Below are 24,054 nucleotides of genomic sequence, written 5' to 3'. Positions count from 1 at the left end.
AGTATTTGTGTATATATGTTTGTCTATGTTGTTCTGTGTTATTTCCACGACTTAGAAGAGGGTTAAAAGTTAACCCTCTCTGATAACAACACACAAAAAGGCCTTATTTAAAAATAAATAGTTTGCCTGGAGAAAATATGAAATGAAATATTTATATGTGGAATTGTTTATGCAAGCAGTTAGCATGGAAGTTAATGAGTTAATTTGCTGATACCTAAGTGTGTGTGTTAGCCCTCAAACCCCACTCCCCACCCACTCCCTCCGAGGCTGTGAAAGAAATTGTAAACTGCAGATTTTATTGTTGTAAAAGTAAATTGAAAAGCAATAGCAAATGTTTGCATGAGAATAGTTCCATGGAGGATGTGTGAGAGAATTTATGGCAAATGCACGTGAAGGAGAGAAAACTATTTGTTTAGTGGTGAGATTTTTATAAAATTTATTTTTCTTTTTTCCCCGTCTCTTTCGTTTTTCCGCTGACTGTGATGCTTTAAGAGCGAGAGAGACAGAAAGAAGGGGGGGCACTGTTTGTTTTTACTTTTTTTTCTCTGCTTAGAATTCCGCTTTGAGAGTGGTGGAAGGGAAGTAAAGAAATGGATAATAGAAGGAAGAAGCAGGAAAGTTGTTTTTAAGTGGGTGTGCACAGACTTGTGAATTGCATGCATTAAGCAGGGAGACTGCCATTAACATGGTCAGCCCAAACATGTGAATTGTATGCCTTAACACAAGCCTTAGAATGTTGAAGGAACAAGAATGTACTATAGAAATATGAAAAGAGAGAACAATGAAGAAACAGAAGAAAGTGGGAGGTGGATGTTGCAAGATTGGAGAGGATGTTGAAAAGAAAGAGAGAGAGAGAGAGAGAGAGAGAGAGAGAGAGAGAGAGAGAGAGAGAGAGAGAGAGAGAGAGAGAGAGAGAGAGAGAGAGAGAGAGAGAGAGAGAGAGAGAGAGAGAGAGAGAGAGAAAGAAAGAAAGAAAGAAAGAAAGAAAGAAAGAAAGAAAGAAAGAAAGAAAGAAAGAAAGAAAGAAAGAAAGAAGAGAAAGAAAGCAATAGCTAGGATACAGAAGCAACCGCTGAAGGGGGGGGTCGCAAGAGATGATAGATACTTTTTTCTGTGATAAATACAAGTAAATAAAACGCTTTACAACATTTAGCAGTGAGGCCATTTCAATATAGGCCTCAATTGGAAAGCTATCTTTGTCCCTTTGAAATGATGTATGGGAGGCTTTGGTTACATGAAGGTTCAAGAATGTCAATGAAGAAGAGAAGAAAGTTATTCAGTATTTATATAATCTGGCGCAGGTTTTGTCTTCTATCTCAGTACAGGCCCAGACTGCCATACCACCTGTCTCTGGCCATTGTTGTTCCTGGAGAATGGGTTCAGGTGAAAAGAACTGTCACCTTGAAATACCACTCCTCAGTGGTCTCAACCATGCCAGGTCCTCCTGATTTAAGGAATCAAGGCGTGAGTTCATGGAAAGTCCCATCATATCTTCTCCAGTGACAAACTCCACAGCTGAACGGCCTGAAAATGAAATTTCAACTTTCCTCACCTGTTGAACTGTTTCCATCTAAGTAGGAGAAGAACCTCAATGGATTGGAGTACCGTGGAAATCATGTTCCTAGAACCTGGACTATGTATAGCAATATTTTTCTTCTGCTACTGTTGTTTCCCTCGTACCTTCTTTGGTAGAAGGAAGGAACATAGGCCCAATACTTTAAGGAACAAATGGGAGTTGTGTTTATCACAAGACTACATATTCCACTTGCAAAGGGGCAACAGGGTCACTTGTTATGCTTCTGTCAATACAGTGCAGCTTTATCCACAACTTTAAATCTGGACATATGGAGGAACATACAGACATTACCTTTTGGGGAAGAATAACACGAGATTTATGGACAAGTGCCAGAATCTTCTTTGATGCATGTAAAGCTATTGACTATAATCAAGCTAAACGGACTAAGTATGGAGACAGGCCTACACATTAAACGCCAAATATGTTTGCACATCCTACCCAACCTGGCACATTCGAAGGATTCCTGCAATCTGGTGTGCTTCACGATAACCAGACCAACGGATTTTTCAGCATCATTTGAACTTGCTATCAATTGAACCAGATACAAATATGGGTTCAAGCTGATTTTCATGAACTGGAAACCACAACTAAGATTCCCTCAGTATTAAAGACTCTTTATTATTATTATTATTGATCTGGCCCTAAAGAATTGTTTCATTTTTAAATGTGAAGCTTGAGAGAACATCACTTCTTCTTTTAATTTGACTTGGAAAGGACCGTCCAACCAAATGGGCCCTCTATTTTGTCATTGTGGCCCTAAATTGTATTATTAGACCCCAGTCTGACATTACATATAAGGAATATGTCAAAGAAGTCACTGACAGAATGCGAGAGTTGGCTCATGTCCCTGTCCAGACATGGACAGGAGCACTGGATATTGGAGGATGGTTTTGGGGAATGTTTGATACTTGGAAATGGATATTGTTCATTGTGGTTTTGGCCTTAGGAGGGTTGTTGTGTTTATCATGCCTTATCCCGCTTATTTAGAGAATTGTTAGATCTACTATATCCGGACCAACTTTTATTGCCACTCCTATCTATAACGATATATCAGCTAAAGCAATGATTTTGCAACCTTTCCCTTCTGACTATATTCCCCTCTTTAAGAGTCCCTAAGCCTAATCGGCTTTTATATTAAAAAGGGAGGAATGAAGGGATTTTATTATGCTTAAAGTTGATATTAGTAATATTGAAATTAGTTATATAGAAGCAAATGTTTTATGCTTTAGGTTTAGGTGATTGCTTATATGAAAAGAGCAAGGTAAGGGGAGGGGAAAAAGGAGTTACAGATGGAGCCTGGGTTGCTATGTATGAGTCATCATCTAGGAATTATTTTTTTGTGCCATCTTATGGCTAGTACCAAAATCAGATCTCTTTGTTCTGGAAAGGGATAAAAAATGGAAGACATCTTTCCTGGTTGTTGCCTTCATCTCTCTACCAGCCACGAAGAGAGATGAGGTCACCCATCTCTATTTTGATCAAAATAAAAGTTGTTTGCTTGCTGAAACCTCGACTCAGGAGTTTCTTTGGCTCTTTTAAATTCCTGAGTAATGCTGGGGCAATTGTAAGGCTAAGTGGAAAACCTTACACTATTTTAAAGCAAAAGTATGTACTTTTACAAATACATGTAAACATTATGAAGCATGCCCTTTATAAAATTTATTCCAGCTCCTCCACGCAAACCTAAGAACTTTCAACACATATATGAAACCACAGCCATTCTGAAAATTTACAAGCAAATAAGCACCACTTAGACTCATAATGGAGAAATGTCAGAGCTGTGACTCTGCGCAGGTATGTTTGTGTCAGCTGTGGGGGGAGGGGTGAAGAAATCTGCAGGTGTATCCAGGAATGTCATAATTGTGATTCTTTGCAGGGGCTGAGTTTTTTACTCTCAGCCACTGGCTGCTGTGAAGTTCAATGATTTCAACTCCTGTCTGCTTTTGAAAATAACATACTAGCCTCAGATTCCAAAGAAGTAAAGGGTCTGCAAACCTTTTTGCAGTACATTGATAGTTACCAAAATATGAGGCAACTCAAGGACTCTTGACAGAATGCAAAAAAAAAAAAGAACTTGTTGTCAAGGTTTTGATAAAGCAAATGATTTCTTCAGACTGATTTTATACGGATGTGGTAAGTCAAATTGTAATTTTAGTGATGAGGTGTAATGGAAAACAGAAGACATATCTTATAATACTTACCAGGCAGTCTATGAAATAGTGAATGGTTCATCTTTAGCTTACAGCAAAGGACTGGTTTTTCATTTATTGTTATGTAAATGCACATAGACTAGATAACACATTGACAGGATATATTTTAGATATTGCAGACTCTGAATTAATGCTCCCTGGATGGCGATCAGTAAAGCATACAACTGATACAATTGTCACAAATCTTCTGAAGATTTTTCTGATCTACAATATAGCAGCAACTTTGTTCTATCAGAAAGGCCTTAACCCTAAGCTAACTGTTTAAAGAACTGCAATTCAAATGAAGGAGACCTGATTGCTTGAAAATTGTGGGCATGCTTTACAGGATACAGACTTTAAAATAGCAAGTTATGATACTATCTTCTTGTGTGATGATTATGTGTATTTTTCTGGAAGTATAGACATGCCCTCTGACCTCAATATTACCAGTAAAACAATGTGTCAAAGACAAATGTGCAATCATTCATTAGATATCTTTCTTTCTTTTTTTAGAAAATTTTTATTAATTTTTATAATTGAACAACAAATACCAATATGATGCATTTACATACACGAGCAAAAAAAGATAATCTTAATACATTTTCGGATACGCTCGGCAGTCCCCGCCTTGCCTCCACTCTCATTCACTTTCCTCTCCTTCCTCTCCCTAGACCCACAACCTCTCCTCCTTCCTCCTTACCACATCCCTACATCCCCTCTACCTTCTTAACCACCTCATCGAGTGCAGTTTGGGGTACCAGCCGAGCATCTCCTCTTATCAATACAATTCCATTATTTACCTATAATAATTAAATACATCTATATTTATAATTTCCCCCTAATCCCCTCCCCCCCGACTTCCCAGAACTAATTACAGGGTTAAACACACATCCTAAAGCAATCAAATATTAAAAAAAACTTTAACTCTAATAATAAGATAACAAAAATTATACACTATTTTAACACCAAAACTCAAAATATAATTATCCATCTTCCCCAAATCCAAATACCTAAAAATTAAACTTTACCATTTCTCTTATAATCATTCGAATATCTTAAACCCATTAAATACAATCTTTAACTTCTTAAAACAATATAAATCCTTTAGAATAATATAATTATATATCATTAATCTTATAATAAATTCAAACCATAATATTACAAATCCAAAGTTTTCCAAATCTCCCCCCAAAATTTTTTTTAAAAAATAAAATAAAAAAACTTTCAAAACATTTATATAAATTTATCCTCCTGGGTCTCTTCACTCTACAAGTCCAAGGACTTCGAAAGCATTCTTCTTATTTATATTACTAGTCCAAAATTTTAAAGATATAAACTTCAAAAACATTCCTTATTAGTCTATCCTAGCTCTTCCATTTTGCTTCTCCCCCCCGGCTTTCCATTCTTTTTCACATCACTGATACCAAATCAACCTTCAGAGTCGATGAGTCTTCTGCCTTTTACATTTTATAACGTGTCCGAAATTTCTGCAAGTAGTAAGCCTGTAAGCTTCTTCCAAAAACACAAACAGCAACATCTTCAGCTGGTTTTCTCTGATGCACGACCCGTAGATTAACTCTATATAAACTTTTTTTTCTCAAAATTTCACCAGGGAGGTACACCAGGACCATAGCCAAATCTGTTACAGCTTCCTTTCCCAGATTTTCAAGCTTATCTTTTTCCAAATCTCTACAATATAGCATATCATTTTGGGGTGTTTCCATAACATTTTCTTCAACCTCTTCACATAATTTATCTGCCCATTGCTCTATACAATCTGGAACTATAAACCTCTGGAGAGCAGCTGCCACAGTTTCATATGATTCTTCCAATTTCTTAACCCAGAGATCTTTAACTTCCACACTATATTGCTTAACTGCTTGCATGAAAACATCCTGTAAGTCATTTGTAATTAAAGATAAAGGCATTTTCAGTAGATTCCACTCAGCAACCAGAAGAAAAGTAAGAAATTTTTCTTTCTCTCTTTCTTTCTCAGTTCCGCAGCCATTTTAAAACCATTATCCAAACTTCTTTAAATATCACTTCAGTAATCCAAAAGAATAACAGTATAAATATCACCAACCAGTAGGCATTACAAATTCGTTGCAGCTAAAACTTTCCAAAGCCAAAGGAGCAACAATGTATCTCTGTCCAATTAGTAACCAGAAGAAAGTGAAAGTAAAGAACGAAAGTTTCTTTACTGTTCCAAAGAAACGGCAATTCCGCGGCCATTTCCTCTCACTTTAAATCTCTACAAAATAAAGAAGATGCTAGTATATTTTCAGAGTCAAAGTCACGAATAATCCAATATAACTCCGAACCTCCTGTTTAGTTCCGTCTGGTTATAATTTAAATCCAAATATCTTTCAATAGCAGAGGTGGGAGCTGCATCTGGCTTCGCTCCAAATGGATAGGAGTGAAGGCATCATGGGGCGCAGAGAATGTCCAGACTCCGGGCGAGCTATCATCTCTCACCCCCGATTAAAGAAAAACCGGGGTGAAAGGAAGCTCTAGCCCTATCCGGACTAACTCACCCCCCCTTTGCCCGAGGGACGAGGTTCCGAGCCGAGAGACAGTTGACGGACGCTGTCTCTTCAGGCTTTGACGCGCTCCCAGACGGGCAGCTAACAAAAGCTGCCATTCGGTGCAGCCTGTCACCACCAGAAGCCAGATATCTTTTGATATAGTGAAGTAAGGGCATTTTTATGCACATGGTTGTGTAGGGAATTATGGGATTTTTTTTTCAGGATGAAAGGAAACATGATAAAAGCCAGAAGCAGGTCAAGACTTAGTTTTCAGGACATGATTCAGTTACCCTTCACAAACCTCAAGAATTAATTTTCCTAAAACTAAAGCAATGGTGTCTGGCTTAGCTCAGCAGTGACAGACAGATCTCATAGACGTTTCCAAATTTTTTAAGGGAAACCATAAAAAATGTTAATCTTAACAGTTATCTGTTAAGTTATTGTCTTTCTTGAACTTCAACAGGATTGGTGCTAAATTGAGCTCAGATGGCATTCTGCTCAGAGAAAGAGGAACATATAGAAAAAAAGATGCCTTTATGGTCTCAGATATCAGCAGATCTTCAGGGATGGGATGTAAAGAATGGTTTCCCTATGAGAACCTATGAGGCTCTCCCACAGGTATTCAAATTCTGACCCATGTAGAGCTTTCCAAATATACCTGAGCACCCCCTATATCTGTTAGGTTGGGGAAACAGGATACAGCAACCTTCCAGAACATCTTCAGAACAATTGCCCCCCCCCCCCAAATATAGAGAGATTGGGGTTAAGAATCCTTAAATATTTTTTGGGAGAAACTTTTAGAATGTTGTAGCATTTATCATTTTGTCACTGATAGTGAGAATAAAGCAGCTGTTATAGAGATTTAATGGTGCCCTGAAAAATAAATTCTGGAGGTATTTTATAGCTATCATCATCCTAATACCATAAATTTGTCTAACAAAAAGGAGGTATGGATAAGGTTAAATGGGAAATTTTTTAAAAGCAACAGAAAAGAAAAATACCAAGGTGGGTGATTACGTCAGGGTATCTAGAATGAAGGTGAAGTTTAAAAAGATAAAAATCTATGCATAAAAGGACTGAACATATGGGGACAAAGAAAGGCATATGCAAAAAAAGTTCCTGCTGACCAATAACATGCATACAGAATTTTAAAAAAATACAGAGAGATTCTAGTCAAATGGCTAGCCAGAGAAGTTCAACAGTTAGTCATCATCTGAAATGGCAGGGTTTTGCACTCGTCTGGATTTTTTTTTTTTATCATCACAGGACATAATGTGCATTGCATGGATTTAAACAACACATGGCTAAATGTGAAGTGTAAAATTGTAACGGATGATGGCACAGATATCAATAATGGTGCAAGAGTGGCCCTGACCAGTTAACTTATAGCATCACTATTTAACCAACTGGGTGTTATTTTGAGAGATTGACTCATCGTTGTTATTCTTATCAGGCCATCATGGAACTGATTCTGACCTTTAGCAGTGATGTAATGGGAACTCAATTTACAATTTGTGGATTTTACAAAGATGACTTGACATTTATGGAGAATGCTCTCCTGGATATTCTCCGGGTGATATCAAAGTGAAATCTAGAGAAGACTTGGCCTTAGAAGACTATAAGTTGATTTTAAAAAATGTCACTTTAAACATGATAAAATTACCTTTGAAATGGAACTATATATAAATTATGACCACTTTATCTTCAAAATGTATAACTTGTTAATTTATAATTTGTTAAAATTATAAATAGAAGATGAATTTATTAAAAACTATATAATAAGTTTGGCAAAAAAAATTCAATATAGCATGAAATTGTTAATGGGAAACATGTACATAAAGGAATTGAAATTTACATTATGCTATAACCTCAAAGTGAACTTTTACAAAATGAAAAGTTTACAAATTTATCTCCAGACAAATTGATTAAAATGTATAAAGGATCTCCAAATAGTTGCTGAAAGTATAACACTCAAGTAAGAACCTTTTATTGTCTTTTAATAGACTTGCAAAAAAGCTAAGCAAATTGGATTGAAATTAATAATGTAATTAATATAATTATAATATAATAATATAAATTTAAAAATCCCAAAAATTAATATACAACTCAAACCAGACATTTTTCTCTTAGGGTTTATGGATAAAAGACTCATAAAAACTCACATTATACTTTACTTCTATGATAATAAAAGCATGATTTTTATATATTCAGTACTAGAAAGACTATATGATACCATCAATAGAGGAATGGTTAATAAAGAGAATCACTGTCAATAACATTTAAGTTAATGATCCTTCTGAAAAAAAATCACTGAAGAAATTTATCTAAAATTGGAAGCCTTTTGTGAACTTTTTGCAGGAGATGGGAAAAAATCAAATTATGACATATAGATTTGATGATAGTTAACATTTTAAAAAGAAAAATTGTTTTGCAGGGAAAATGGATACTATAGTATAGTGTTTAACTAAGATTAATGTAAGTGTTATTTATATCCTTGGAAGTTGGAAATCAATTTTCTGTATACATTTTTGTTTTCCTTCCTTTTTCTATATAGCTTTCTACATCTATACTGTTCAAAAAAATAAAGGGAACATTTTACCATGGAACTGAAGGGGTTTGCGTTCCCTTTATTTTTGTGAGCAGTATATATTTCTCTCTCTGTTTCCTTTTTAACTTTGTCTTTTTTCTTGATCAATAGTTTGTTAGTTTTATGTTCATGTTTTGTGAAGTTTAATAAAATTAAACTTCACAAACTGAAACAAAAAAGAGATTACCATGGTGACACTTGCAGACAACTTGGGTTTCAGAGCAAGTGCAAAACACACAGCTGGCAGTCATAAATGGGACCTGCTTGGGCCTTTTTATATCATTTTTTAAGGCAAGCTGCTGATTAAAGAGGTTGGTGTGAAAGTCAGATTCACAAGATGAAGGAATAAATTTTGTTTGATTAAGGGCGGCAACCAGAATTACAAAGTGGGGTTCCTGGTGGCTTCTCTCTTTGTAAAATGTGTAGAAGTATCAGCAGGAGTATGTTTGGGTCAAGTAGAAGCTTTGCTTATCTCCAATGCCAAATAACCCATAGACTGAGTGGGAACAATTTTTTATAGCATTTCAGTAGGCTGCCTTGTGTATAATTAGGAAAACCTGTTCTTGGGCCAGTTACCTAAACAGGTAGAGGTGTGTGGACAATGCAGCTTTTAGTGGGGGTTATGAAAGAAATCCTTTCAATTCTCTACAGTGTCAATTTTTATGCCCTATATTGTGATGGTGAATAAATCCCCCTAAAGTCACAAAGCTATGAGCATTTTTTTGTTTGTGAAAGTGCATGCAGATGTAGGAAAGGCAGCCCCTTTAATCAGGCAGGAAGAGTTTAGCCATATCTATTCTTGGCATTGTTTTGACTTGAACTCTTGTCAGAGTGCTCTGAGTGCTATTCTTTGATCAGCAATGGTAACCTCAGAGCAGAAATTAAATTTGCACAGTCCCCCACAATTCTGTCAGCATGGTTTTCTATACAGTCTTTAAAAACATTATTGAAATGTGTTAGACAAAAAACATGCTTTTGATTATATATAAGAACAGATACCAACAGTTCTTCCATTTGTTCTCTGGAAATATTGGCTTTCTAGAAGTTCAACCCTACCACCTGCTACCCCCCAAAAAAATTCCAAAAGACCTTCTGAATTAATTGTAAATACTCATCCTAAAATCTGATGGTGTTGCGTTGGCTGGTGGATCAGGGTTCAGGCTTCAACTCTTAGAGCCCCGTAACAGGGGTGAGAATTTTAGAGGGACCCTCGCAAGGGTGATCACCTTGAGTAGGGAAAGATTTTTCCCTTTGCCACCGACCCAGTGTGCCGGACGATCAACGGTCACAGTAGGGAACTGCGATGGCGTATGAACAGAGTCCTAGGANCTGGTTATCCCTTATTTGCATGGCAGCTCATTTTCATGATTGACTTAACATTTTGAGCCAGGAAATAATCTCTCAGGGCAAATGGAGTTCAGTGGTGATTTAGCTGAGTTTCACAGTCTGAATAAATCAATATTCCAAATCTTATGATCCAACACTATGCAGATATGAAAAAGTCAGTCAGATTAATTGGTGCAAGCCTTTATGAAACAAAAATGTGTTCTCTAATGTTTCCTAGACTTCTCCATTAACACAAATTGTATCTATTGAAGTGATAACAATATTTCAGTTATTGCCTCTTTTTATATGTCTATTTTGTTTTGCACCAATCAGAAGAGGTCCCAATTTGCAATTATCTTCAAACCTGGTTCAACAATTCTGTAGACAGTCTCAGGTTTATGATATGTAAAGTGACTTCAAGAAGTTCCAAACATGTACAGTACTGGATATCATGTACCATGCCTTTGCATGATTAATATTGTTTGTTCTTTATACATGCGTGTATGAGTGTGTGATCCTCTCATGATGCTTTTGTAGAACTAAAAATCATTTGTCCTCTGTTCTGACAGCCTAAGTCCCTTGAAAGAAAAACACCGAAGTTTTTAAATTCTTTGCCTTGCAGTCTCAAACTCCAGAAGAGCATAATTACCATGCAACTACATCATCCCCAAAGGCAATAATTGAAAGAATTTCTGGTGCATGGAAAATGAGATTCAGGTCTATGAAGAAATCTGATGGGATGCTCACAACACAGACTCTTTAAAATATAATCTGCTCCTTCTGTCTTTCGCCTGCTCTTCATGTTGTTTATTCAGAAAGATTGAGGGCAAGCTGAGAGTAAAGAGGCCCAATAATGGGAATTGATCTAAGTGACAGGGAACTCGGAGGATCGAGGTCTAAGTGTCTGCAACATGCCACAGTGCCATTAATTTTGCATCATGTATTAGAGATATAAATATTGAGAGTTAGTGTCTCTCCTGGTGCAAGAAGATAAAATTTCAATGAACGGTATTATTTTTTTAACTTGTACATAGAGGACTTCATGAATTCTCATTTGAATATTAAAAGTTGAAGAACAGCTAGGTAAAAACAAGAGAAAGAAATATCCAAAAATGAAATTGTTCTATCAGCTAAGCTTGGCATGGAAGCAGCACTCTGGTTAAGCAGTGCTAAATATAATATCTTAAAAAAATAGAGTATTATTAATGGATTTTTAGAATGCAAAAAAAAAAAATTGGAACTGATGAACCTGAAATTACAGGAAAAATTGGGATGGGTAAATCCAATAATGCAGGATATCAGCTAAAAGGATTTTGTTCATTGATAATACCTGCTTTAAGCTACCTCAAAGCAGACTCTCAAACACTCAGAAATTGCTATTTGGACAAACCGATGATAAAATTGGAAGCAGATGATAGAGAAATACAATCTAAGATGCTGATAGATTATGGAACTTGCAAAAGTTATAGTGGTCAAATGTGAATTAAATGTAGAAAATTAAGAAAGTGAGTCTGCCTAGCAAGATTTGGCCTGGCAGAAATACAATCGGAATTTAAGAAAGAGAAGCTGAGAAGCTTTGGGAAGAGAAAAGAGATGCTGTGAAAAACAAAGTGGGGGAAAAATGTTCCTCAAATTAAAAGGGAAAAGATCCAATGACCCTTCATAGCAACTAGTCCTATTGACCAGGAAAAGATGTAAGAGAAAAAGTGTTGCGTTGGCTGATGGATCAGGGTTCAGGCTTCAACTCTTAGAGCCCCGTAACAGGGGTGAGAATTTTAGAGGGACCCTCGCAAGGGTGATCACCTTGAATAGGGAAAGATTTTTCCCTTTGCCACCGACCCAGTGTGCCAGAACGTTCCAACGGTCACAGTAGGGAAATGCGATGGCGTATGAACAGAGTCCTAGGACAAACTGAGGCACCAACACGAGTCTGTTCAAGGTGAGAGAGCACAAGTGCTTGGGGCAGATGGTATTGCCCATTTGACCAGCTTTGCGAAGCTCTCCTTTATTTGGTAGTTTCATCAGGGCAGGGGAAGTATACATGAGGGAACAACATATGGAAAAACATAGCACACAACTGTTAATGAAAAGAGCAAAGGTCATTACAGGAAATAATAAAGTATAGCTTATCTTACACAAATGCTAATCAGAGAAAACAGAAAGGCATCCTTTGAACATCACAAGGAATAATAAAACATAGCTTATCATATACAAAGAAAACAGGAGTTNGCTGAGAAATGTTATCACTAAAGCCAGGATCAAACAGGGGAATTTGACAACAGGCTGTGAACTTTGCATCTGGGGGTGAAGGCAGAATACAGGCTCTACAGCATGAGACAGAATCTATCAGGAAGGCAAGGTTTTGAATCAAATAGATGTTTTGTAATTTTTGATATAAGAATCTTTTGGGAGTCTGGGATAATTACATGATGGCCCCTTCCTTCCCATCTCCTGAGTGTGGTGAACTTTTTTTTTTTATTCTTTTGGAAAATTGCTCCAATTTCCTTGACTCATAGTGAAGTTTTTTAGAGCTGCAAGTTGAGAAGCACACATTTCATCAAGTTCTGGTGCAACATCAGTTTAAACGCATGGATGATGAAAACAGTTTAAAGCTGTATTCTGAGGGCAATATTAAAAATTACCAAGTGGCAAACTAGTTTGTAAAAAAATATAATGTTGGGGAGGGGCTTGAAATACATACCCATTATCAGTGTATTCAGACATGTCTGCCTTACTATAAAGACTAAAACCTACACTTCTTTTGCTTGTTTTACATTGTTTTTATTCATCTACCATTCACAAACCTAAGCGTGCTTCTAGGATTTAGTGTCCAAGGTCTAGACTAGAGGGAATGCTGTTAAACAGAGGCTTCTAAGTCCCAGTAGGCATAGACATAACAGAATCAGTGCTAGTAGCAGTTTCATCCTTAAGAACCACCATTTCTTTCAGCTTTTCTGATTGGTCTTTAATAGATTATGGGATATTCACCTCAGCCATAGCATTTATAAATTTATCCCAACATTTAAGTTTCCAATTCTCAGTACGTGATATTTACTATTTTTAGAGTATTTTTTTTAGTACCTGCATTTCTAGTGTCTACTAATAATACCTAGTAGTTCTTTCTCAATCTCTTTCTTTCCCTCTTCCTCAGACAGACAGTAATCAATTTTTCAGTGCAAAGCATTTACATTCTAAATGGTTCAATTTGAACATTGCTAGTGATTGCTTATCCCATCTGCTTTGATTATAAGGAGGAGGTGGATAATGTCTGTAATTAAAGGGTAGGATCCTGACTCTCCCAGTCTTATAGATTTAAATTCCCTTTGATTTCCTCTGGTTTACTGTACATTTACCAGAATACTGTCACATTCACACCCCTTTTTCAAAACATTTATATGATAATACCAACAATTTCAAATGACTGAAAAATTGGGTATAAATGTTAGCCTTGATTAAGAAAGAATTGTTTTTTAAAGCTTAGTTGAAAGCTTAAGGATTTTGTTCCCCTTCTTTAGACATTATAGATTACAGGTAGTGCTAAAGAACAAGTGCTCTAAAAATCCAATTACCTTGTAAATAAACAACAGGTCAACTTAATTTCTTGGTCTGACAGAGAAAAATGGTTAGCTTCAACTAAAATTGTTTATTTCCATTGATTTTCCTAATGGCTTGATGTGACGATAATTCATCACATAGCTTAATTGATACCTCACCTTTTCTCCATCTGTTCTAGGGCACTGAGTGCATTATCTTTTTTGCAATTACATGTTTGCCATAAAACATCTAAATAGTTATTGACAACAAAATGTGATATTTACTGCTTCTTAATGTAAACCCTACAAAGTCCTAACAATTAAATCCATTGGTATGCCATAGAGAACAAGGAGATTTTATCTCTCTTATATTCCTTACAAATGAGGGAGAGAATGCTCTTCAGGGATTTCTCAAGGATGTAACTTTACATCTGTGTTTGATTTTTTATTATTATGTAAAGAAAGAAGTAATATTAGTATGAACTCTAGAATTTCAAAGTTATAACACAGTACACTTTAAGTTGCCTATAAGAAAGCTACTCCTGTCTAAAGCAAAGGAAATTTCATTATTAATTCCTCTTTAAACTAAAGTCTTATTATAACAAAAAAAAAAACCTCCCAAATCCTATCACCACTACTTTTTTTATTTATTTTAATACATGAGGTCAAAATTTAAAATGATAAAGAGGTTCCCTTTCCTTTTCAGTTGGGATTATAAATGATGAATCATTAATTCTTGGGGGACAGAGAAATTTAGATTTTTTTTCAGAAATAGAATGGCAACACTGACTCACAAGAGGCTGTTTGGCTTGACTGAACCAATAGATGTGGATTAAAATCTGCAATGAAAAAGCTGTTGGCAAAAATGACTACAAGAATTTTCAAGAGGAAAATGGGTTGGCAAGCAACCAAACATTAACGCAACTGCAAAGTACTGGAATAAATTTCCCTTGACAATGGACCTATAGCTATACATTTTTCCAGATATTGAATGTGTCTGTATTGTTTCTGTTTGTTTTTGTCATGAAGCAATACAGTAGTCATATATCTACATTCTGCTTAAAGCTATATTCGTTGCAAGATAGGCATGATGTCCAGGAACAATCATCTGGAATAGTTCCATTGACTTTTGCAGTTAGGAAGATGATTAAAATTCATTTTGAAGTTGCAGAACAGCAGGAAGCAAGATATTATTGCTAGAGGAAAAATTTAAATATACAAGTAAATTATTGTTGAACAAAGCCCTCCCCTAAAAAATTCATATATCTAAAGATTTGTCTAAGTAAATATAAATGTTTATATCTAGACTCGAGGGCTTAAGAGCACTGAACAAAATATTTAGGCTGTTGTGAGCTAGGAACCAAAATATTTGGCGAGAGATGGAACGAAATATTCTTTATTGGCAAGCATAACTACATATACCCTGGGGTCCCCACTAAAGTAATGCAGAAGAGTCCTTAAACTCATAAGGTTACAGTTTATTTATATATTCAATTTATATAATCTTCCATGTCACAGAACAGCTAAAACAGCACCAAATAAAGCACAAATAAAGACAACAACATTAAAAATATAAGACATGTCAAAAATCATATTACAAAACCCAAAGAATATAATCAGTGACAGAATTACAATCTATTTATAACATTCAATATAACTACTAAATAGATATACACTACAGCCAGATGCTGAAGTGCAATGATGAAGCCATAGCTTCAGAGCCTTCCAAAAGACCCAAAGAATTGAGGCTAATCTAACTGCCTGGTGGAATAATGCTCCCTAATAGATGACACTTCTTAGTAGACAACAGCTGTAGTATGTGTCTTTTTTTTTTTGAACAAGTTTTATTAATTTTTCAATTTTACATTCAGATATTTAGGAAGCAGCGTGGTGATTGGGTAGTCAATAGTCCAATAACAGAGTCTTTCGTACATATCTCAGGTTACGTCATTAAAAGTTCCCTCTCTATTTCTCTTAATTATTATATCACATTCAAGTTAATACATTTCTAATTATAGCTCAATCAATCAATACATTTGTCAATATAATTTTACTTATACATATCCAAGTCCTGTTTTTAAATTTTACCTAAATATTCCAATTTAGCCTTTAATATCCATAATATTTGGACTTCGGGTAACCCAAATTTTCCTAATTTCATTACAGAATAGTTATCATATCTAAAATACACATATTATTCAGTTAATTACATTCTTACTTTATTCCACAAATATATTCTATTTTTCATCCTAGTATCTCATCATTTACTAATAAGTTATCTTTTATTGTCACAAACCAACTTCCATATTACAATTCACAACTATAATCTAATGGCTAATTTTCATTTCCCTTATAAATCTAAGTCCTAGATATTAAGTCAATCAATATCTTTAAAAATCTTCTTAGCCCATTAAGTAAGATTTTAAGCTCTTCCATTATCAGTCAGCAAAAAAGATGTGTCTTCCTTCATTCTTATACCTATTTTTTGAATCAAGGGAGAGCGTCCAGTTATCAGCTTTTCAAAGGAACTGGCCCCTTTGTGATCATTAGATTGTTGCCCTAATAACTCAAATCTCCATGTTTGATTTAAAATATTTGTCATTAGTTCAGTCTGGTCTTCTTCTTCCAGTTTCATTTGGCTAAAATAAGAGGTCATGTCTGGTATTGTAGTTGTTGTTTGATTGTCTGGGTTGTCTAAGTTCTCAATGTGTTGTGTTTGTTGATCTTCAGCATCCTCCATCTTAGTGTTGCTTTCTTCAGTTTCTGTTGCTTTTTGAGTTGCAGGTTTGACTGTCAAAGTTCTCAGTAATTGTACTTGTTGTTGTATAGAATCCTCTTTGATATTGATTTGTTCCTCTTCTGTTGTTTTTTGGATTGTAAGTTCGTCAGGTGGAATGTGGGCTTCAATTTGTAATTTTGAGGTGGCATCTTTGTCTTTCGCTCTAGAGTTTATTAGCTCAGTTGCTTCAAGAATTTTTTCAAGTATGAGTTTATAGTCAAGTTGTGGGTAGAATTCCTCCATTTCTATGGTGATTGGAGATAGTCCTTTAGTGGAGGCTATGTTTAATAAAAGTCAGCAAATGTCCACCTCCACTATTCCTAAAAGTTGTTTTCACAGCTGTTTCAAATTCTTATCTTTTTTGGATAATAGGAGGGACAAATATAGTGAGTAAGCAGGCCTCACAGTCAAAAAAATTCACTTGCTGTACCAGGCTTCACCACAAGATGTCCCCGATAGCATATAAAATCTTTTTCCAGACACTAGTTAGTCTTTTATCCAATTGAGAATTTTTTTTTCCAACTTAACAAATAGATAAGGTAATAGGTCCCTGTAACAATAGGAACTTTTTGGCACCTCAAATGTCCAAGAAGTACAAGTACAGTTATTTAGTTGTTTAGCTTAGTTGTTCTTTTCTTTTCTTCTTTTCTTTTCAAGGCTTTAGTTTCCCAAGGTAGGCAGACACCGCTATGTTAAAAGCGGGGAAGAAATTTCAGGAGGCTTTCACAGGAAGATAGTTGGGATACAAGAAAGGAAGGGTGGGGTCTCACCCAAATCCTCCACAGTGCTTTCATTGTGCTTGGTGGTGATTTTGGCTTTTGGCAGGCATGGCTTAGTGATCGGCCATATTGATGGCCAATCTTTTCTCCGACGGTCCAAAGGAGCTGCCTCAGATCAAATGGAAAGACTGCCGCCCTTCCACGATCTATCGAGGGTTCTCTTCACGGTCGTCGCCCCTCCAGGGTGACTTACGACCCTTTTCAGGGTCGCCCGATGGAGGGAAACCGGGCGGCAGAGAGAGCGCTCCCCCGGAGCATTAGCCAGAGCCGCGATCCGGAACCAGAAGCCTCAGCTGTAGTATGTGTCTTGATAAACCTAATGGGATAGGTAGATATAACCAGGGAAAAGAGGTACCTCAAATAACCCAGTCTCATGCTATGTAAGACTTTATAGTCATTACATGCAGCTTGAATTGAACCCAGAACAACCAATAAAGCTCACACAGTAGAGATTTAATATACATTAATTGAAATGCATACATTGCTCATGCTGCCACATTTTGCACAGATTATACATCATTGTATATTCATTTTACATATGCCAGTTATGCACCGTCTGAAAATGATTCATAGGAGCACAAAAGCAATGCAAATTGTGACCTGACCATTATAGCAGAAAGGTATACTATACCCTGATCCAGCAACTCAACATTCTGTTTTTCTAAAGAGTCTCCAACCCTGTACTCTACTAATATTATCATCTTCTAGTCAAAAAAAGATCTTTTAATGTACCCACATATTGACTCCCTGCACACCGCAATTGCATTGAGAACAACATGAAAGGCCAGCACAATATTTCTATAGAAATATTCAAAATAACTTTATGGAACTCACAAACTCCTAGGTTTGGCAGCAGATCTCTTATAATTGGGGATCCTCAATGTTGTCTTTCAACCAAAGGCTTTTCTATATACCATGATAATTGAAAGTAATGAGGCCACTAATTTCATTATGGTAAATGAAATCAACAACTATATGCCCCAAGATGCTACTTACTTCCATCTTGCCAGTTAATGTCTTATAAGTAAGTTATCCACAGCTCCAAATAATATCCAGGTTTCAAAGTGACATAATACTTGTAATGATGAAGGATCCTCTTTTTCACCATCCTTCTATCATAGCTTAGAAACTGTCCTAACCAGGTTGTTAGGATCTCATCCATAACAATCACAGCACAGCCTGTGTAGCTAATGAAATGAGAATGTACACAACAGCTAGTTTGATTACTAATAGACATTATTTCCCCAACACTTACACTTTGTATATTATTGTAAAGAGAACCAGTTGGAAATCAGCTACTTTAAATCTAAAATAATAGTATTTACAAATCATCCTAAAAAAACCATACCTGGATTATTAACAACTATTTCAACAAACAGATGCAATGCTTTTGATATCTGGGGTTAATGTTGCAGACTAATGGACATAAAAGAGCTCATGCCAGCTATGCTTCACAAAATGCATCTAGGAATGCAACAGCTATTCTAAGATTTTATTAATAAAATCTAATAAATTTTACAAATAAATAAATTATGCTAATGGAGGTCAATACATACCTGCAGCCATCAAGCTTTTTGATGCTAAGTCTCTAGCTCAATTATATGGTGCACAACCTGGATTACCTTCTGATCTTGCACCATTAGAATTTCTCCAGTCTAAATTGCCAAATACAATTTTTCAAGTTCCATAGTAGTCTCTAATACCTCATTATGACTGGATGTTGGAATGGGAAAAGATCAGAATTTGGTAAGCTATGCTATTCTATTGGGTGAAGCTGATATTTCTCCCTACTGGTATAGAAAATAAGTTTCAAAGTAGGTGGAAACAAGGAGTTTATAACAAGCCTTCCCTCTTAGGACTCTCCCCCACTTATCTATTGTTTTTGGGTCAGGAGCAAGCCAGAACCACACTCAAAGAACATCTGCATGACATTTACTTTAGCCCACTGTAATGCACTACCTACAGCACTTCTATCTGGAAGATACAAATACCCTTTAGGAGTATGCCTTTGTAACTTAGGACAAGTAGAAACTATTGAACTGCCAGTTTTACACAGTATCCCGAAACACTAATTGCCCCACTCCTGGCCAGTAAAACAGGATATAATGACCAGCACTACAAACTATTCCTTCTTTTATGCTTTCTTTCTATTGGTTAATGACTACAACTAAGTTATTTGATTAGATTTGTCACATGGAAGGATAAGATTAAAGTCAGCAGCGTGCAAGGTCAGCACATTTAACAGATGTTGAATTAGTAGGATTTATATTCTGTTTTTTGAGAACACATCCTCTCCAGCAACCAATGGCCAGATAAGCAGATATTAACACCTGACAAACAATCAAGTAGAAAATACTATCCTAATTAAGGCTACCTGACATAAATACCTGGGAAGATCTTGGAAAAGATAATAAAGCAACAGATCTGTGAACATTTAGAAGCAAGCAAAGTTGTAATCAGAATTCAACATGAATTTGTCAAAAACAGATCATGCCAAATAAATCTTATTTCATTCTTTGACAAAATGATTAAATTAGTGGACCAGTGTATTGCGGTGGACATAATACTTGGATTTCAATAAGGCATTTGAGAAGGTAGAGAACAACCGATTTCGGGTAAGCTAAAAAATGTGGAATAGAAAGCATCACCACCAGATGGATTTGTAACTGGCTGACAAACCACACTTAATGTTTAGTCCTTAATGAAACTACATCTACATGGAAGGAAAGAAGGAAGGAAGCAGTGGGGTACCCCAAGATTCCATTTTAGACCTAGTGTCTTCAATATCTTCATAAACAATTTAGATGAAGAAATAGAAAGGGAACTCATCAAATTTCCAGATGATATTAAACTGGCAGGAATAGCCAACAACCCAGAAGATAGGCTCAAGATCTAGATGGATCTCAACAGACTTGATCACTGGACCCTATCTAACAAAATGAAATTCAATGTAGAGAAAAGTAAGGCTTTACACTTAGGCAAGAAAAACCAAATGTACATATATAGATTAGGTAAAATGTGGCTCAATAGCAGTAAATACAGGAGGGATCTTGGAGTCCTAGTGGACCATCATTTAAATATGCACCAGCAGTATGTGGCAGCATTAAAAAAAACAATATAATCCTAGACTGCATTAACAGAGGGATAGAATCAAGATCACTTGAAGTATTTAGTACCACTTTATAAAGTCTTAGTAAGACCACACTTAGAATACTGCATCCAGTTTTGGTCACCATATTATAAAAAAGATGTTGAGACTCCGGAAAGACTGCAGAAAAGAGCAACAAAGATTATTGGAGGGCTGGAGAGTAAATCATGAAGAAAGTCTGCAAGAATTGTGTATGTCTAGTCTAATGAAAAGAAGGACTGGGAGTGACATGATAGCAGTGTTCCAAGAAGAGGGGGTCAATCTATTTTCCAATGCATCAGATGGCAAAGCAAGAAATAATAGATGAAAAGTAATCAAGTAGAGAAGCAACCTAGAACTAAGGAGACATTTCAAAATAGTGAGAACAATTAACCAGTGGAACAGCTTGCCCTCATATATTGTGGATATTCTATCACTGGAGGCTTTTAAGAAGAATTTGGACAACCACTTATCTGGAATGGTATAAGGTCTCCTGCTTGAGCAGGGGGTTGGACTAAAAGACCTCCAAGGTTCCTTTCAACTCTTATTATGTTATTCTGTTAACAAGAAACCCATACCTCCAACAATGCCAGCAGGACAAACTCCTGTATAAACAGAGAACAAATCCAATACTCACAAGCACTGTGAGGGCAAACAACCAAATTCAGAGCCACCAAGGACTCCACAGTTCAACACTGAACTATATAAATTATCTTAAAACCCATTGCCAATGTCCATCATTGGATCATTCCCATGTTTACTATCCATTGCTTTATGCATAATTGCAGTATTTTTATTCTGCTAGTGGAAGATAGGAATCAAGTGTTATATATAAGCAAGATTCATGACCCAAGGTTGAATCTAATTTAGTTACTGAAACTCCCAATGGAGTACCTGTAAGTTGTCTCATAATAAGATGATGTGACTTAAGCCCTAAGTTTTATGAGGTGTGCATACTCATTAAGGCTAATGGCAGGGCATCTAGCCAGGACAAGTTACAATAATATCTTTTGGAGGCTAGGGTGAGATTATTACTCCTCATTATAAAAAAAAAATCAAGCTTTAAAAACAGAGGAGTTAAAAAAAATTATGCATCACTTAGGGAGATGGAGGGGTTTCAAACATGTCAAATTTGGTACATTTTGTTTATCAGAGGTATCCTGAAGTCTATTTGATAAGAGGTTTGTGGCACAGCCTTACTTCCCCAGAAAAACTACTTTTGCTCTGAGTTGCTTTAGGGAAGTGTTATGCTCAAGTTCCCGCATGGTCAGAAGCAATTTAGAGAGACTGAATCCAAAGTGTTGCACAGCCCTTTTATTTTGCTTTTTGTTCCCAACAATGCTATTTCAGCGTTTTGGTGCCAAAATTCAACAGTGTGACAAGGTGGGAAAGGCTATAGAAGCCAGAAAAATAGTTTGACGACATCAAACAGTCTAAAAATTTCAGATTGGCTATTCTTTGTTATGTATGAACCAGAGTATTATATGAAGAGAGGGCTATCTCTTAAAAATGGATTTAATATGTGGTGGATTTAAAAATGGATTTAATGATATGGCAGCATGGAATTATTTACACATCTGAGATTTCTAATTTTGGTGTTGGTTTGAGGGGGCACTTCCATACAGCAACTCATAGAAATATTTTTTACATTACTGAACAAGGGTCTTGGGTTGCTATCCCCACAATATGCAGTATTCGCCATGAATTAAACATAGGGGCTCTGATGAGGGCAAAGCAAATAAAAAAAATGATGTTCAGATACCAACAGCATTGCTCCCTTACTGCAGTTGTGTTTGCAATGAAGAAAATGAAATCAGGTAATTTGAACAGCACACTGAAATCGTGGCATGGCATCTGGGTTTTGAAGAAAGGCAATCAGAGAAGGCAAAAGGCTGGACACCATGAGAGTTCTTAGCTATAGGGAACTTTATCGAGCATTAATGTTGCAAAATTATCCTTGAAGCATTTTCTGAAATACTCAAATGATGAGCTAACTAAGTTAATGATTGGATTCCCACAACACTGGAACATCATTGGATTGGATAGTTTGTGGGTCAGCATGTTGTTAGAACTCAGTGAGAAGATACAGCAATATTCTGACCTGGTTATTTCTGGATGGCTAGTGTGGGACTGATGGGCTCTCACCACCAAACCTTTGCTGAACTCTTGCTTGTTATTATATAAAAATCCTGACTAAGACAACTAGCTATAGTTTGTTTGAGATCAGCAAAATACAGTATAAGGCAATAATTCCAAGAGGGCATTTCATGTTACTTTTATTATCATTTGTTATAACCTCCAGTAAATATTTTCCATCATAATAATAACTTGTCAAATTGCTCAGATTTGCTGTATCTGGCAATATAGATGTAATGAAAATCATCTGAAGAATAAATCAACTTGCACAGCTTGGAGTTTCGCTAATGCTTCAATGGACTTCTCTATTTCTTTTAACACAGTCCAGCAGCAGAAGTGCACTAAGCCCAAACCAAGCAAACCACATTATGTTTCAGCATGATGTCTGAATTCCACCTCCAACCCATTTTCTATCCTGAAGACTCAAGAAATTGCAGGGAATCTATGTTTTGTTTTGCTTTCCAAACAGTGAAAAAAAATTTTTTTAAAAAAAATGTGAACTTTCTTTGTATTGATTGATTGACTTTACACATCATGCCAAATCAGGTTTAATTCTTGTTTATTAAATAAACAATAATTGTCAGGATTTACACATAAGTTAAATAAGACCTATCAGAGTTGGTTATAAAAATCCAAACTACCACTTAGAGGCAGAAAAGAAAGTTTTCTGTATCTCTTTTTCATTAGTGATATTTTTTTACTGTACTGTATATTTTGGCTTCATCGTTCATTCATAAATATTCATCAGAACTTTCTCAAGAATATGTTACAGTCAAAATAAAAAACCTGCTAAATTAGAAGCTCTTTTAATAGTTAACTGACTGGTTTGTTTTACATGGTTTTTCAAGGCAAAACAATATACAGTAGTCTCACCTTCATTTTTCTTTGCAGTAGCTCAGAAGTGGCATTTAAACAAACAAACCAATATAAGAGTGATAATAACAAACACAAATGGAAAGAATGGGAAAAAAACCAGTACAATTCTATAATTATATATGGTGACATCAGAGAAATGAATTACTCTAATTACTTTCCTGGTACTGTGAGGTTCATTGGGAATTGAATGTACTCAAATTTGCTGATTAAAAAGTCTTCATCTAATAGGCTGCCTTTTATATCACAAATAATTGAAATGAACCAAAGGATGGAAAGCCATAACCATGAAGTATTGCCAAAGTACAACTCCCAACACTCCCTGTGTGAATGGGAGTTATAATACAGGATTAGCTGATTGGACCACAATTCACCCTTTCTAGGGTTCTCCTATTCCCAAGTCTATCTGAAATCTTTTTAATGTTTTGTTCCATTCCATTTTTTTATTGATTCTGAAATTATGTAAATTGAAGGGCAGAAGATTTTATTCTCTTTGAAAAATCTAAGTCAAGCCTTTTGGAAGGTATTATGGCTCTCTGCCAACCAAATAACGAATGAAAAAAGTAGACATAAGTGCAGAGAATTGAGGAGACGATTCTATAATTTTGAAATTATAGTCACAGG

This window comes from Protobothrops mucrosquamatus, unplaced genomic scaffold (assembly GCF_001527695.2).
Source record: "Protobothrops mucrosquamatus isolate PMUCROS unplaced genomic scaffold, P.Mucros_1.0 scaffold_177, whole genome shotgun sequence".
NCBI lineage: Eukaryota > Metazoa > Chordata > Lepidosauria > Squamata > Viperidae > Protobothrops > Protobothrops mucrosquamatus.
The sequence above is the reverse complement of the archived record's forward strand: the minus strand, read 5'-3'. Positions refer to the sequence as shown.